Source organism: Podarcis erhardii (genome assembly GCF_964252035.2).
Source record: "Podarcis erhardii genome assembly, chromosome: 11".
In the NCBI taxonomy this organism is placed as follows: Eukaryota; Metazoa; Chordata; class Lepidosauria; order Squamata; family Lacertidae; genus Podarcis; species Podarcis erhardii.
This window is the reverse complement of record NC_138501.1, coordinates 36,452,579-36,467,413: the sequence shown is the minus strand read 5'-3', so window position 1 is coordinate 36,467,413 and position 14,835 is coordinate 36,452,579. Positions and strand designations below refer to the sequence as shown.

Here is a 14,835-nt window from a genome sequence, read left to right as displayed (position 1 = left end):
TGGTGGCAGGGCAAGGAGGCTTGGGTGGGCGGGGAAGTGGTGGCATGTTCTGGATTTGGGATAGAAAAAGTTGTAAGGTATGCAATCTGTGTCTCCCATTATTCTCATGATGTCCTTGTAGACTATTTCCATCTTTACGGAACTGAGTTCTGATTAACACATTCTGTGTAGCATAACCAGGTAACAAGTGCAGGGTGATATGCTTGTTGTTCAGTTGTCTGCTTGCACGGATGTATGGCTGAAACCTACTTTCCACCCTCTCCATTTTACAGTGGTCCTGCAAACCAACAGCAGAAAACCTGCCCTTCAGCTCTGACACACAAACAGGGCCAGCCCTGCTATTAGGCGGAATGAGATGACAGCCTCAGGCAGCTGATTTGGTATGCCATGAAAGGTCTGCAAACAGTTATTTGATTAATTGTTCTTGTATTTTCCTGCCGGAGAAGGGGAGAAGCTCTTACAAGATATTCTGCCTCAAGTGCCAAAATAACTTGCTTGGCCCTAGGGTGCTATACACCTTGATTTTGGGGAGAGCGGGGCATGACCCATTTGCTGCTCCACCTCAGGTAGCAATATGTCTTTAGCCAGCCCTTTGTGCAGAGGTCCATCGTTCATCCACCTCAGGAGTACAATGTCTCTCCGTGTTCTGTTGAATTGTAGCCTCGAAGGGGTCTTTGCAATAAACAGACCTTTAGGAGTTTCCTCACCGCAGCCCATCCATCACAGGCCTAATCTTCACAAGCAGCAGAATGGATGAGGTGGTAGAGTGGACTGCACTACATTAGTCTACAGGTAAGATAACCCCCCTTTTTGCATATTTATTCCCTTTAAAGAACTCACTAAAAGTAAAAACACCCCCAACAGATAAAGGTTGCTATGTACTTGCTGACTGAGATAATACCTTCCAACATGACACGGCCCAAATCCAGGAAGGCATATTCCAGGTCCACACTCCTGCATGAGTCTCGTGACTTGCATGAGATCGCATTCCCTGCCCCCAAACCCCTGCTTTTTGGACACAGTGTCCAAAATAATGTGAGATTGTGGTGGCCATTTTGGCCACTGTCCACCTGCAAGAAAAAATGGGATGTCCCCTTTTTTTTCTGGGGCAGTTCACAGGTGTGTGATATTGGTATTGTTGTTTTTAAAAAGGGAAACATTCACAAATATGAGCCAGAGCCTGTAATGTTCTCTGCCAAACAATGAGCAGGTCAGAGGAGCTAAACAAGAAATAGAACTATATATACAACAGGTCTTCACTCTTTTAGTTGCTTTCTCACTCTGCTTCTAGCCTTGCCTTCTGCTTGGGCCTAACATCCCAAACAAGATATGCATGGTGACCTTAAAGTATAGTGACATTTATCCTTACAAGGCCTGCAGTCTGAAGTGAAAGATCCCACCATTCGCCACCTCAGAAGCACCTTATTGTGCTGCATGTGTGGACCAAGCCACATTGCTAGGCATATTGGTTGTAATAAATGGTGAAGAAGAGGCAGATTCTTAGGCTGCTATATGGGACGAGGGGGAAGGAAGTACTTCCTCTTTGCACTTCCTCTTCTCAAGCTTCATGTCACTCCACTCAAGATATGTGGCAACTCATATATCTCTCCCACACGGTGAGATGTGGGAGCTCGAGACAAAGGCTAAATTTCCATTTTGTCCCTTACACTTAAGCATCAAAAACAGAAGAGAAGCAGCATATAACTTACTTTCCCTGCCACATTGGAAGAACAGCACTTGGCATCTGCACTGCAAGAAGGTCGCAGAATCAGTCCCTGGCATCTCCAGTGAAAAACTCTAGATCACAAACCAAAAAGCCCCAAAGTGGTGGACTCTACTTTCCGAATCTCTCCATTGGGAGAATTGTTCAGTTGTTGTTGTTGTTGTTGTTGTTGTTTCCTCTTGCCAAAGACAACTCAAAGCAACGTACTAAACAGCAACAAAGCCAAAAGCCACACATTATAGATACATTAAAACAAAAACTCTTTGCTACCTGTTACAATGAGTAACCATAGCCCCTGTCCCCCAATACAGAGGGGCAAATATGTCAACTTTGCATTTTCATTTTTTAACTATCTGAAATCCAGTTCTCTACATTTCCATTTTTTAAAAAAGTAAGTCCTCATAACAGTTCATCCTCATTGTGCTATTTTTTAAATAGTATGTTAATTTTGCCTAACACGCACATTTTTGCCAAGCAGTGCTCCCTAATATAATACACTTGTATAATTCTTTTCACTGACATATACATTTTTATCCTAGTATATGCATTATTGTACACATTTCTTGGTTGGAGAACTGCATTGCAAAATTCGGGGATTTTTGCAAAATTCAGGGAATTTGTGAATTTTCAAAGGATGGCTATGTTTCAGTTTGTATATTTCCCCCAGAAAATATGATTTAGGTTTCTCCCCCAACCCAAGAAACCCACCCCCATCCTTCTGAGAGAAGGCAGGCAGGCTTACAGATCTGATCAGAAACAGGTCCTTTTTTTTAAGAGGCAAGAGGAAAGCAGTTACTAATTATGAATTTATTAGGATCAGATAAATTTTAGAAGCTGAAGGGTGTTCCACATAAGGCAGTTATACATCAGGGGAAACAAAACCCATTTTGGCTTCAGATTGTTGGATTCTGTCCCTTTAAAGTTATATCTCATGTTTTCCAGACTATTTTTGGCTCCTGTATTTCCCTCCGACACCAGCCTTGTCACGTACAGCGGCTGGTGTGTTGATAATATGCTGACTTCATATCAACTGCTCAGGAGACTGATTTCACTTCCCTCACCTCCTTTAGATGTGACCTTACCGAAGGATGAAGGACACGCTTAGCGCAAACGGTACCTCAACATGTGTCAGAAATGTATATTGCGCACTCAACAGCCATTATATCTGGACGCTACCGAATGACATCTTAAGGATATATTGCTCTAATATAGTGGCTGGCATGTCATGTGAGTTACTCAAACAAATACCAAAGGCAGGCAGGTTACCAGCTGGACCATTTACACCATTTGCTGAAGCAACAAAATCCTGCTTGTAAGAAGAATTCCTTCAAGGTCTTTGTGTCACACTCTGACACAATGGATATAGATAAGGAACAAAGGCTTAGAGCAGAATTTCATGGAGAACCTGTGGTCTTCCGTGGAACCTTGTAGTCCAAGTTGTTGGACTACAAACTCCCATCATCTCCAACCGCATGCCGGCTGTAGTCAACAACATCTGGTAGACTACAGGTTAGCCACCCATCCCTGGATTGTGGGATAATCCCACTGCTGAAAGGGTGCTCTAATTTTACCTCTCAAACCTGGAGCTCACCCTCAACATAACATCAAAGATATGCGTGCAATAATAATAAGTGTGTTGGCAGCTGCATGATTAACATTTGGCAGGGATCGGAAAGCCCTAAGAAGCCCCTCAAAAAAAAGGAATGGCTTTTGAAGCTACGGGATTTGGTACATCCTGTTAAGCTGACAGCCTACTTATAAATATCTTCTAAAAGCTCATTATGAAGAGAATTTGGAGCGCAGATTATGCAATACTTTCAGGGCAGAACAGTTACTCGGTTTGGGTGAACCTGGTTTGAAAATAGAGCAATCCTAAAGCCAGCCAAAGGGGACACAAGGGTTGCTCCACTGGCAGAGAGGAAGATCTGCACTTATACAACTAGAGACCTCCAGGGTGGCCAAGGATCCCCAGAATTCGCACCCCTCCTCATTCTTCCAACAGCCCCCCCCTAAATAGGCCCTATATACCATCAGCTCTTGATTTGGTGTAGGCAGATGCTTGCTCTGACCCACCTGAGCTCTTCTGATGTTTTTGTTGGGTAATTCATAATAATAATATTTTTATTTATTTATACCCAGCCCTCCCCGGCTGGAGCTGGGCTCAGGGCAGATAACCTCATCAAACTAACACAGTATACAAAGACCATAAGGAACATAAAACAGGCAATCAATTAATTAAAATACATCTTAAAATTAGTTCAGAGCAAATTAAAATCTGGACAGATGGCAGTCCACAGGGTAAAATTGAGAGTGGTTAATATTCTCTAGGGCCAACTGTTACCACTGGTCTTATGAAGGACCTGTGAGTGGGCCAGGAGGCCTCTTTAATGCTTGTTCTTATACAGAAAGAAAAGAATCACCCTGACCCCCACCAAAGGCCTGGCGGAATAGTTCCATCTTGCAGGCCCTGTGGAAAGATGTCAAATCTCGCAGGGCCCTGGTCTCTTGTGAGAGAGCATTCCACCAAGCCAGGGCCACGGCCAAAAAGGCCCTGGCTCTATTCAAGGCCAGTCTAATCTCCCTGAGGCATGGGATCTTCAGGGTGTTATTATTTGCAGACCTTAAGGTCCTCCATGGGGCATACCAGGAGAGGCGGTCCCGTAGGTACGAGGGTCCTAGGCCATATAGGGCATTAAAGGTTAAAACAAGCACCTTAAACCTGACCCTGTACTCCACTGGGAGCCAGTGCAGCTGGTATAGCACTGGGTGAATGTGCTCCCACGGCGAGGACCCTGTGGGATCCTCACACCTAATGGGAGGTTTTGGACTGTAGCTCACACCATTCCTATCCCAAACATCAGGAGAGCACCAGACTGGGTAAGGCTGGGCCGTAGAAGAATCTTCTGCAGCACTTGTCTGAAATTGCCCTAGCTAGTGTCATACCTGGCTCCTATTCTAGCTCTCACATGTGCATACATGCAAATCTGCATGCACAATACCCTTTCTGAGCTAATCCAAAACAAACAAACAAAAAAGAATTATGTGAATTGAACTAACTCAAAGTAGTACAATGAGCCCTTCAAAACAAACCAGAAGAATGGATAGGAGGAAATGACCTCAGTTGCAGATAGGCTCGGCCAGCAACATTATGTAATCTCTGCAAGGAAATATGTATTGTGCACCCAGTATTGCCATTTCCAATGCAGGGGTAATTCAAAGCAATCTTGATGCAGAATTGAGAGGGAATAAGAGGCACACTTAACTCCCATTTGACTCAATAGGGACTAACTGCCTAGTTTAGCGTTGCTATAAATGTACTTACTCTTTTATGCTTCTGGTTTTATATTCTAATCCACTTGAAGACTTCAGGGTAGGGTGGAATAATAAGCAATTGAAGGTCACTTATTTCCTCAGACCATGTGAGCCTGATGTTCTTACCTAGATTGCACTCAACAACTTTCACATTACATGAGAATTCAGAAGGAAGGTACTAAGGTTCATATCCTGCTTGGTCTTGTTTCATTGTACTCCTGAATGAGACTAAGGCTGCTTACATGTCTTACATTTAAAGCACACAGCCCAGCAAGAATCGTGGCAACTGTGGTTTGTTAGAGGTACTGGAAATTGTAGCTCTTTGGGGGGTAAACTCCAGTTACCAGGTTCAGGGGAAGTGTTTTAAATGTATGGCGTGTATGTGGCCTAAGAGTCTTTCAACACAGGAATGTGAGGATGAATTTGAGGAGCATAAAAACATTAAAACCAACAATAAAATATTATTTAGATGTATCTGAAGCAGGAAATGGGTTAGGAAGGCTCTTGGACCTTTGGACAGCATGGATGTCAGGGGTGTGCTAAAAGAGGAAAAGGAGATTGTGCAAAAGCAGAATGTATTCTTTGCAAAACCCTGTATCCAAACTAACTTTCTCAGGTAGTCTGAGGAACTGTGGCAAATAGTGGTGACAAGTGACAACATTCCAGCCCACATTGACAAATTACAAATGAACAAATCACTGGGGCCATATTGGCAATTTGCACAACACTGGGCCCAACTGGTGTTCTCCTGAGATACCTGAAAGTGCTCACATGTGAAGTTGCTGATCTTTTCAATACAATATTCAGTTTGTCTCTAAGTTAGAACCACACACACACCCTTTTTTAAGGATCCTAGGAAAATTAATGTAATTACAGACATGTTATGTTAACATCTCTTCCAAGAAAGCCCTAGGCTTCCAAAGAACGGTTATAATAGCTGTACATCTTAACCTATCAATACAATCAGGTGGCACTTAGTGCAAACGATCCCACAGCAAACATAAGGCTAATCAGAAAGCTATTCAGCTTTGTATGTGAACCGTTTTGATGAAGATGTGTATTGTGTTAGGAAGCTTAACACTGACATACCACAGGAATGCCACCATTTCATGTTATAAGGCCCCACCATCACATATCTAAAAGTAGCATCCTTGAATCAAATGAGTCTACTCTGAAGTAAATCAGGCCAAGATAATATCTCCCTTTTTTAAACACTGGTTGAACTCTCAGTCATGAAAAGAGATGCATATTTAATTGCCGTCAAGCTTATATTAGGAAGTGGCAAGTGTACACAAAAGATTAATGGCTGTCATATGGAATTCCAGCAGTCACAAATTGGATCCTTGATCTCTTTCTCTCTCTCAGAGTTTGTTAATAATGAATGCCCAGTGAGCTGCATATAAACAGGCAATGCCAGAAGAGTAAATAAGTTGTGGTTTGATGGAATGTCATCATTCACCAGTGCTTGTTTCCTGCCAGAGTCCCATCCATTCATGGAAATTCTTTCTGTATAGGAAGAGCAACTCCAGCTATTCAAACATCAGTCCTCCCACAATCACCTTGACTCTCACTTGCTGGAGTCAAATGCAATTGGCAACTTAGAAAGTAAGCATGGATGGGCTGATCCCACAGACTGAAATAGAAAAGCACGTGTGAAGTTCACGTGGAGGAACACTTAAGACCTGCAAAACCCCCCACAACATTCCTGTATAGCCTGCTCTGATCTCCCACTTATCTGTATGGCAGAAGTGGAGAATCCCAGATACTGAATGGATGTGCTTTAATTGATTCCTAAAATTCATACCCAAATCAGAATCAATATTAGTAATAACAATTTATTAATATCATTCTCTATACAATTGCCTTAAGGTGATGCACAATAAGAAAAACAACAAAACCAGAAGATGCATTTAAAACAAAACTAAAGCCAGACACTCAAGGCACAGACCCATTGGCCCAGCATTTATGGATCTTCAAATTGTTTCTGGAAAGTGCAAAAGGCAGGCAACTGTCATCTCTCAACAGAACAGAGGCTAAAAGCTTCTGAGATCTTTGGAACTTGCAGGAGAACTCTTCCACAGATCTCAGGTTTAAGGTGGTCTCTCAGGTAACCTGGTCCTGAGTTGTATACAACCTTCTATGACAACATCAACATCTTGAACTTGGTTTGGTAGCAGACTGGCAGGCAGTGCAAATCTCGCAAGCAGGGTGGTGTATATTGATGGTAGCTTGCTCACACAAGTAATCTAGCCACTTCATTTTCCACCAGCTGCAGCTTCCAGACCAACTGCAAGAATGGCCCCACATGGAGTGCACAGCAGTAATCCAGCGGTGAGGTTATCAATGTGGTCAAGCTATCACAGTCCAAGAATAGCTGTAGCTGTCTTACCAGTTTAGGACTCACCCATTCTTTTGTGATTGTATTTTTAGTTGTTAAGTCTGTTCTAAATTGTATTTTACATTGTTGCAACCCGCCCTGGGACCTTAGGCTTGCATCTTTAGCCTACCTACATATAAAAACATTATGCCAACCAAATCCAGATAAAACAGACACATTGGTGGCAGAATCTGCTTTCCTTGTCCCCGTGGCCCTGCGATGTCTCCCATGTGGCTTTATGTTATTTATACTCTTAATTAAATAAATTTATCCAAGGAGGTTCTGATTACGGTGATAAAGCAATGGTTGTCTTGCATGAAATAAGCCCAGGGTGATTAATTGGGAGGGAGCAGTTCTCTGACTCATTGTACACATTGGTAGATTTGCTTTTAGCAAATAATTTGGTGGCAAACTTAACGAGGCTTAAAACAAATCAGCCTATACAAATTGATTATATCTGCACTTTAGCTTCCAGATCTGTCGTATCGGAGGTCTCCATTGAATAGGCTTGCTCCTTTCCTGAGTGATGATGGTACAATTTTCCCCCACAGGAAGGGTAGTATAAAAGATAAAAGCTTTATCTCTTTAATTTTACACAAGTTCCATTAGAGGTGCTGTGATTGCTGGCAATGTGAACTGAGAGGTCAATACCACAGATAAATATAAGGTGGCTGGGGGAATATAAATACTGCTTCATGCCTGAGGGTCAAATGCAGCAAAGCCATGAGCAAGACCCTTTGATGGGTTCAATCCCTTTGGATATGGTGGGACTTTCTTCCAAGTAAACATGCAGACGTTCATGAGATATATGTCCTTCAAACAAGGTGTCATAATTTATGATGTTGGTTTTTTTGGCAGACACGAGATTTTTTCTGAACTCTTCCTAAACTCTTTAAGGTGAAAGGTAAGATGGAAGCAGACTATCTTCTAAATACATGTGGTTTTTCAGAGGCAAAAAGAGGAACAGAATATGCAGCACTGTAGTGTCAGAAAATAAAAGAAAGGGAGTTTGTGAAAATGCAAACAGCTGCAGCAGGAGTTCCTGTTCTTTGCAGAACCTTACGAAAAGAAAAGAACAAAGTTGATAATAAAATATGTGCAGAGGGAAAATAGTGGAAGATACTGCAGTTACTGTTATTGATGAAGTTGGAAAATGCGCTACATCAGAAAGAGTTTGGGTATCAAATGGCAGGTCAGAATTCAAACAAAGATGTGCCCTCTCAAGCCCACATTCCCAGTATGTTCACACTCCTGTCTTAGTGATGTCTACGCTTGGTCATGTCCACAGAACAGAAGATGGCAGAATCCCCTAGGATATGCTCTACGGGGAACTGGCTTCCAGAACGAGACCAACTCTGCATTACAAAGATGTCTGCAGCAAAACATGTCTCTCCTGCATCAGTCTCTACAGGCACAGCTGGTGCTGCAACCTTCCAACAGCTTGACCTCACACCCAAAGGCGCACTCCTCCATTGTTTTCTGAGACAGAAGGATGCCAGCATGGAACAAACATCACAAGTGACATAATCAGGATCGCCAGCTCCTAATGCTGGACACTTAAATAACTCCATTATGTAGAAATGGTTTCTCATCCTATAGCTGTGTAGCTGAAACAGAGTAATGGGAGATGCCATTCCTGCATAAATGGTTCCGTATCCCGGAAAAAGGCACAATCTCCATACCTACTTGCCTCCTCTAAATCCCAGAATTTCACAGATCATACTGGCGTACTGGTTGCGAAGAGCTGCTCTCAGACAATGTGAGAACCATATGATGTCAGAAGCAGTTTCAGATCAGTGTGCCAAGGCACTTTCTGTGCCTCAGCAGGTTCTAGGTAGCCAGGGCACACCACAAAAATGCAGCTAATTAGTGGGCGCTGTCTGAAGTCTGGTCCTTGGAGATTATTCACCTGGCTGCCAAGTCAAAAAGGAATGCACTCCAATTATTTATATACCGAGTTACAAGTGGCAGTTACGAAGGACAATTTCACCAGGTAAGGAGTTACGAGAAATACAGTACATCTCTAACATTGCGAAAGAAATGCAAGCAATGACCGATTTCCAGGGAACAGTCATGCCCAAAATATTATATGCCGATGGGGTGGTTGGTCGCCTTGGTCCCTCTATATACATAATAGCTAAAAAATTATATTTTCACTTGTTAAAACGTTGTGTTTGGATCTGTCAATACAACCAACCTGGCAAGGACTGAATATTGAACCCAGCAATTTATAGCCATTTTGTTCCTTGTTTACTTACGTATATTTCACCATATTGACCCTCAGAAACATTGTGTCAACACTGCTACTATTGTGGTATTATGCCAGCTGGCCTTTTTATTTATAACTCATCATTTCCAGAGTCTAATGCAAGGGTGGCTAAAGTTATTTTGGCCCAATAGCCACCTTCATCACTTGGTCATCCATGCCAGCAGTGGGTATGGCTACCCCATACTCTCTCATGCACACTCTCACATTCACACACACCACCCAAGCAGATCAGCTGAGAAGGGGAGTTTATTATTCCCTCTCCGCTTGTCAAATGATTAATCAGATGACCAGAGAGGGCATCCTAGTAAGGGCACAATATTTACGTTTTCTTCTCTCTTTTGCCATCACCACCAAACTGAGAGGGGTTGCAGGCTCTCAAAGTACAGTCACTGAAGGTTTAGATTCAGGGGTCCCTGAATAAAGGCCCCCCAATCTGATGGACTTGGACCTGGTCATGATGCTGGGGTTGGTTTGGTTTCCAGGACCTGTCTCTCTGTGGTGCTAGATCAGCAAGTCTGGCCAGCCCTTCTTCATTCGAGACAGAGGTAGAATCTACACACATATAAAAAAATTGTGAAAATGCTTTGTAAAAATGTATTGAATTTTCCACAGCTCACTAGTTCACCTTCTGGTGAGTGATATCCATTTTTATGGGTAGCCATCACCACCCAGCTTAGCTTCTAGCGTTGTCCTTATATGATTAAAAAGTAATGATCCATTATCACTGATCACATGAAATCTTAGGACAGACATTTCACTCTGGTGGTACCTGCAGTACCCTGTGGCATGCCGTAGTTACCTGTGCGTGAATAGCTTGCTGTTTCTTCCAAACATGGCTGACATCTACCTAGTGGACAAGTAAATGTCAAACTGAGAATCAGCTAACTTGGCCAGTAACCACGCAGAGAGTTATCTTTTGGAGCTTCATTTATTTTTATTACTCAGCATGCAATTAAATATTGTTGGAAATGAAACAAATTCACTGTCCTCAGTTTTCTTTGTTATGTCCTGGATATTCTCAGAAAGCATTTGCAGACAGGTTTGGCCCCAGGCTTCTATTAAATACTGCATCATTAAAGAGCATGTATAATGGAGAATCAGGAAATTGCAGAAGAGGGAATGATGTAGGGTGTTCTGGCTGAGGAGCTAATGTAAGAAAACATTAATGCCTTTGAAAAGAATAGCCACTTTAGGGCATCTTATGAAAGGTCAGATGATATAAAGGGAATTCTAATTTTTGAAAGGCTCATCAAGATTTTAAACATTTCGCAAAGCATCAAAAGCCATGACAATCAATTACTTCAAGGGACAAACTCTTCAGTTCAAGGGTGGCCAATATGGCGCCCTACAGGTTTTATGGGCTGCAACTCCCATCTGCCCCAGCCAACATAGCCAAAGGTCAGGAATGACTGGACAGGCTATTCGTGCATTAGTCAATATTTGTGAATTTATGAAGATTGTCCTTGGAGGAAGCTTTGTACTGTGACTCAAGATTTAGGAGCTTCTTTTCTACATAATGTGTGAACTTCTGAGAACGGTTCCTTTGTGCCAGCACTAGAAAGTTGCAGGATTTTTTAATTGTACCTGTTCAAACATATATCTGCCTATGAGCTTCTAAATGAATTGCTAAGATTTTGCATGGAATTCAGCTCTGAGTGAAGACTTCTTGTCTAACTTCCCTTTTTTAGGTTATAGGATGATCTTCAGTGCATTTAAAATTAATCCATTTTTATACACACACTATTCAATTTTGTACACATGACTTGGCTGGAGCACTGCATTCAAAATCTGGAGAAGGGTGGATTTCAGAGGATGGCTGGGTTTGGTCCTAAGACAGCTTGCAAACAGTTCTAAAATTGTTTATCTTTCCTAGAATGTGGAACTAAAGCAATTAACACAATTATAAAAATACAGGCTGCAAAATAGCAGCATCCAAAAAGAAAGAAACCACTGAAAGAAAGATGAACATCATATTTTAAAAAATCTAGCAGCAGTATAATATTGGTCTGAACTTGTCCCAGAAGTCCTTATGCACAGTCATGTTTCCATAAAGGCAAAAGTAGTGATTCAACCAGGCCAATGATTCACCAAGGCCAACCTTCCCTCAAAAGGTATTGCAATGTCATGGCGCCATGACCGAAAGAACACCTCTAAGAAGCAGTGTGCATCACCTCAAGTCGTTCAAATGCAGACATAGGACAAGTTCCAGGTTTCAACTTAAGATTTATTAGGAAATCGCAGCAAAGTGTAATACTTGGCTCAGGGAGTAAAAGTGGGGAAAACATTTCTAGATCAAACTGGTACTTTTCTCCTATCTTGCTAGGGAAAACTTTCATATTTTTAATTGTCTATTACCAATTCAAGACAGTCAAACCAGGGGGTACAAGTCTCTTCCCCTTTCTATTTAAACTAAATTTCCCAAGCAAGTGTGTTCAGTGTCTATGTCAGCATTGTTCCCATGTGGCATTCTGTCCCAGGATTTTAGATAAAAAGCGGGGGAAAGGGAGAGAACCCTTGATCACCTGCTCTTTAATGGTAAAACTTCTCTAAATTCTAAAAATGTGTCCACTTCTCAAAAGTTGAGCTGTGAAAGGAGGGAGGGAAGATTCAACCCAGCTTTAGTCTCGGGGATATGATATTTCTAGGCATTGGCAGTCTGCAGGTGTTTTTTGTGTGAAGAGAGCTGGTGGGGTAAAAAAAAAAAAAGGCAAGTGACGTCATATTCTTAGCCCAACCTTCAAAGCCACATGGCTTTGCCTCTTCTCGTGAGTAACACTTGCACAGGGCTCTTGTTTCCCCACATTTAACTATTTACTTTTTCCTGCTTGGTAACAAACAATTGCAACCATAGCAATTAGTGCTATGGGGCACCAACTGTGTGGAAGTAATTGTGTTTATTGTGTAATGAGGGTTTTGGGGTTTTGGGTGGGGGGAAGGAATTCAAATGGCAGTAGGGCTGAAAATATAATATATAATGGGCCACATCATTTGATAGTTTTCTCTGACAGTTATTCTGCCAAGACCATTTTGTCTTAACATGAAACCTCAGGCATGTCTTTGGTCAACTGTCCCAGGTGATAACCACAACCAAGTTTAAACAGACAACCACAAAAATTGTTCAGGACAAAATCCCATCCTTGTTAGAAAGAAAAAAAAGATACTCTCTGTGGATAACATTCTTGAGCTGCCCAGACAAAATCCGCATTGCTGAGAGCTCAGCTGTGGTCTTCCTGTTCTATTGTGGCCGCATAAAGGTGTACCTGGCTTGTTTAAGTCAACAAGCTCTTCTCATGTATCCAAGCCACAAATATTTCCGATATAATTCTGCTAAACACATTGCCTAGGGTGTGGCGAGTTACAGAGGAGGAGTACAAAAGAAAACATTTGTCAAGGAAGAACTCCAGGTATGCTTCTAGTTAAAAATAAACAGAGAGCGAGATTAAAACATGAGGAACGTTGATGCCAGATAATATGCTGGGATGCCTCTTAGTTTGAACCCAGATACCTCTTACTTCTGCAGTCCTTTTGATGTCATTTGGGTGATTTTGAAGATGGGGGGCGGGGCTGCTGTTGTTTTGCATTTTGACACCATTTTTACCAGCAGCCTTGCTGGAAGTTTTCATTCACTGAATATATTTATTTAAATCCTGTTTCTCTTTTCCAGATGACACAGAGGATCATTCAGCTACACTTCTACTACATCATTCATGCCACTAGAAAATCTGATGCTGGCAGCCAGGTCTGTTAAGAGCAAAAACTAAATGTAAAAAAAAAAAAAAGGGGGGGGGGAGTTAAAAGACCCATGAGTGACAGTTTATGCTTTGCTCACAAAAGCATGGTAATGAACTATAATCTTTGAAATTACTTCCTGGAGGAAATATTCCAGAGACATCTTTGTTTGAAACTAAATATACTGCAATGTCAGATACAATAACTGGAAAGTGAAATCTGATGCGTTATTGACTGGTGTGTTTGGTATTTGTATTATCTCATTTGCCACAATGTTCAGATTAGCATCTTCATAAGTTTACAGCCCAATGATGTTCTCATTTCCCTGGGACTAAGCCCCACTGAACACAGAAAGAATTATTGCCAAGAAAATATGCATAGGATTTGACTGTTTATTTCATTAAAATGGTGCCAATAACATATTTATATGATTTAGTGCAGCCTGTTACTTTCCTTTCCAAAAGAAGCAGTAATCAGCAACACAACAGATTTTAGGAAATAGTGAAGTGTGCAACTATTTGCTAAATTTTATCTGTTTTATTTTGCTATTGTCCTCCTCCCAGTGCTACCTTTCCATCTAAACAGAGGCACAGAGATTTCCCCAACCATAAAATGAGTAGAGGAATTACTGAGGATAGTTTATTTCACCGTATTTCAAAGTCACATTGTCCCTGGGCAACGTAATTGTTAATTTTATCCAGGGGCTGATACTACACAGTGGTGATACAGAAAGAGTTAATAATAATAGTTGTAAGCTGGAATCCTTTGCACACTTACCTGCAGTGAACCTAATTCACCACAGCAAGGATCCTAATATGGCTCACGAGGGAATTTTATTTATTATTTATTAAATTTATATACCACCTTTTATCTGAACATCACAGGGGGCTTTACAATATAAAAAAACAAAAACACAAGCATGAAATACATAACCTAACAACAACAACACCAATATCCCCAACACATCTGAAAGGTTATAGATTGTTTAATCAGCCAAATGCCTGGCTGAAGAGAAATGTTTTCACCTGGTACCTAAACACACAAAACGAAGGTGCAAGGTGAGCTGCCCTGGGGCAAGTATTCTGCAAACAGGGAACCACCACAGAAAAGACCCATTCTTGTGTTGCTATCTCCCCCAAACTCTCATGGAGGAGGCACACAAAGAAGTGCCTGAAATGATGACTGCAGGGTCTAAGTGAGTTCATATGGGGAGCAGTATTGTATATTGTGGTCCTGAGCTGTTTGAAGCTTTATAGGTCAATGCCAGAACTTTGAATTGGGCCCAGAAACCGACTTGCGCCGATGAGCAACCTGGCCACTGAATTCTGCACCGATCTGTCTTCAGAGGCAGCCCCATGTATAATGCATTGCAGTAATATAACCTAGAGATTTTCCCCAATGCATGCCCACATGTCCCACGCTTGA

At 41.8% G+C, this 14,835-nt stretch overlaps 1 long non-coding RNA gene across 1 annotated transcript; it reads left to right on the top strand.

Moving 5' to 3' along the window:
• Window positions 1–739: 739 nt before the first annotated feature.
• On the top strand, window positions 740–13,420 carry LOC309352390. The gene is made up of 3 exons (XR_014161291.1): window positions 740–792; window positions 2,666–2,836; window positions 13,346–13,420. It is a non-coding gene; the product is annotated as an uncharacterized lncRNA (long non-coding RNA).
• The last annotated feature ends 1,415 nt before the right edge of the window (window positions 13,421–14,835 follow it).